Source organism: Echinops telfairi, unplaced genomic scaffold (genome assembly GCF_000313985.2).
Source record: "Echinops telfairi isolate 266 unplaced genomic scaffold, ASM31398v2 ScPeMD7_7468;HRSCAF=8506_0, whole genome shotgun sequence".
NCBI lineage: Eukaryota > Metazoa > Chordata > Mammalia > Afrosoricida > Tenrecidae > Echinops > Echinops telfairi.
Genome location: NW_022111369.1, coordinates 6,814,513 through 6,818,074, shown reverse-complemented (window position 1 = coordinate 6,818,074; position 3,562 = coordinate 6,814,513).

Here is a 3,562-nt window from a genome sequence, read left to right as displayed (position 1 = left end):
GGACTGGAGGATGCACACTGGTACAGATAGGAACTGGAAACACAGGGAATCCAGGACAGATGAACCCCTCAGGACCAGTGGTGAGAGTGGTGATACCAGGAGGGTAGAGGGAAGGTGAGGGAGAAAGAGGAAACAGATTACAAGGATCTACATATAACCTCCTCCCTGAGGGACAGACAGCGGAGAAGTGGGTGAACGGAGACATCGGATGGTGTAAGATATGACAAAATAATAATAATTTATAAATTATCAAGGGTTCATGAGGGAGGGGGGAGTGGGGAGTAAAAATAGAATAAAGACAAAGGAAAACACTGAGAGGAGTATACCCACCCCAAGAAAAAAGCATGGAAATAAGCCTGGTTCACTAATGATGATAATATCTACACACATCCTCCATATTCCAATCATTTAAGGGAAAAATCCATTCTATCTTGTTTAAATCACTCTTAATATACTTTCTCTTTCCCTCCCTCCCTCCCTCCTTCCCTGTCTCTGCCATTTCATAAAACCAACCCTAATCCTAAACTGTATCATTTAAATTATGTTATCTAACTGTGAGCTAAATTCTAAGACCTATGAGGGCAGAGACCACCTTTCTTCACTGCAGAATCCTCACAGTACCAGATTCCTCTAATGAAATGAATGATGACTGAGTCATGAAAATGACATTCTTTAAAGAACGTTTGTTGACTGGGTAATGTATGGACTGGATAGCATCAGTAAGGTAGAAAACAAAACCAACCAGCCAACCAAAGGCCAAACCCAGTGGCAGTAGATGAGTTGAGCTGTTAACTGCAAAGATGATAGTCTGAAATGTAAACCCCCCAGAACCTAATCCATACTTTTAAAAAAATCATTAGAGAAGAAAAAAAAAACAACCATCGTCTTCCTGACTCATAGCACTCTTACATCGGATTTCTGAACTATAAGAGCAGACAGCCTCATCTTTCAACTTTGGAGTGACTAGAGGGTTTGAGCCACTCACCTTGCAGTCAGTAGCCCAATACCTAACCCACAATGTCACTTGTTGTTCTTGTTGTTGTTGGGTTCTGATTCATAGCGACCCTGTGTTCAACAGAATGAAACACTGTCATCTTGTGCCAGCCTCACAATTGTTCTTGTGTTTGAGCCCATTATTGTAGCCACTGTGTCAAGTCAACTCATCAAGGGTCTTCCTCTTTTTCACTTGCCCTCTACTTTACCAAACATGATATCCCTTCTAGTAAATGATCACTCTGGTAACATGTTCAAAGTGTATGAGACAGAGTATCACCATCCTTGCTTCTAAGTATTCTGGCTGTACTTCCATGACATATTTGTTTGTTCTTTTGGCAATTCATGGTATTTTCAATATTCTTCACCAGCACCATAATTCAAGTGCATTGATTTTTCTTCAGTCTTCCTTATGCAATGTTCAACTTTCATATGCATATGAGGTGATTGAAAATGTCATCGCATGGGTCAGGTGCACCTTTGTCCTCAAAGTAATATCCTTGCTTTTCAACACTTTAAAGAGATCTTGTGCAGCAGATTTAGCCCATATGATGCATTGTTTTGTCTCTCTTTTTTAATTTAATAAATCATTTTATTGGAGCTCTTACATATATTATAACAATCTATACATTCATTATATCAAGTGGACATGTACAATTGTTGAGATCAACAATTTCTAAGTATATTTTTCTTCTTGAGCCCTTTGATATCAGCTCCTCTTTTATTGTCCCTCTATCCTCCACCCTGCCACCCCCTTGAACCCTTAATATAATTATGTATTGTTATTATTATTCATACATATCTTCCACCGCCCATTCTATCCCTTCAATTACTATCCTGTTATTTGTCCCCCTCAAGGGGGGTTATTCCACCATCATTTCTACTTGTTCCCTCTTCCCCCCCTTCCTCCCTCTTCTCTTCCACTACCCTCCAAGAATTGCTACTCCCATTACTGTTTCTGAGGGGGTTTGTCTATCCTGAGTTCTGTATCTTGAAAGCTCTCATCTGTGCTGCTATATGTACACTGGTCTAGCAGGATTTGTGAGGTAGAACTGAGATCATAATAGTGGGGGAAGGAAGGATTAAAAAACTAGAGGAGTAAAAATTTTTTTGTTAATTAAAAAATAAAAACTAAAGGAGTGTTTTGTTTCATCAGTGCTACACTGCTGCTTCCATCAGTGCTGATTGTGGATCCAAGCACAATGAAGTCCTTGACAATTTCAGTCTTTTCTCCATTTATCAAGCTATTACCTATTGTTTCAGTTGTAAGGATTTGAGTTTTCTTTTCTTTCTTTCTTTCTTTTTTTTTGAATTTTCTTTACATTGAGTTGTAGTCCATACTGAAGGCCCAAATTCTTGATCTTCATCAGCTAGCGCTTCAAGTCCTCCTCACTTTCAGCAAGCAAAGTTGTGTCATCTGCATCTCACATGTTGTTAATAAGCCTTCCTCCAATCCTGATGCCACAATCTTCTTCAGATAGTCCAGCTTCTCCGATGACTTGTTCAGCATTCAGGTTAAAGAAGTATGGAGAGAGGATACAACCCTGACACACACCTTTCCTGATTTTAAATCATGCAAATGCCCTTGTTTCCGGTCACACAACTACCTTGCTCCACGTACAGGTTCTGCATGAGCACAAATGAAGTGTTCTGAAACTCCCATTCTTCTCCAGGCTATGCTCACTCTGTTGTGATCCACACAGTCTACTGCTTTGCATGGTCAATAAAGCACAAGGAAACAGAGCCACCAGGAGCTCTGGGTTTGAGGAACAAAGAGGCCAATGTGGTTAGAACAGAATAGGGAAAGAGTCCTGGGAAATAAAGCTGATCAAGCCACAAGGGGATAGATCGTGCCAGTGTTTGTTCCCCAAAGCAACTGGACGTCTCTGACAAGGATTTTATATTTCTGAATGTAAATATTTTATTTCTCAAATTAAATTGTCTCTGTATTCTTGGCATTACTAGATTTCCAGGGTCAAGATCTGTGTCTGCCTTTTGTTCTCTGATTCTCTTCCATCCACTGCCATAATAAACTTACCTAGGATTTTCATGTTGGAAAGAATTATCTACTCCATTCTCTCTTTTTTTCCCAAACACTTCTTATTCAGTGAAGAAATCACATAGAGAAAGTGAAGCTGTCCTCCTCTAGCCCACTAATTTATAGGCCCATTTGAATTGCCATAGACTGTGTGCTGAAACACCCCAAATCAGGTTTATGTGGGAGGTTATAGCAACAGTTGTGTTCAAATTGTAGTTCTCCTTGACTCTCTGAAACCCAAAATGAACCTGTGGCACAGGGAAGCTCTTAAATATACAAATACATCATTTAAAAAATGTTTAACCATTTTATTACATATGAGTCACATATCCTAAAATTCATGCACGACACAACCGCTGAAGACAAAGCGGGTGAATAAGCAAATGTGGTGAAGAAAACTGATGGTGACTGGCTATCAAAAGATATAGCATCTGGGGTCTTAAAAGCTTGATGGTAAACAAGTGGCCATCTAGCTCAGAAGCAACAAAGCCCACATGGAACAACATATCAGCCTGTGTGATCATGAGGTGT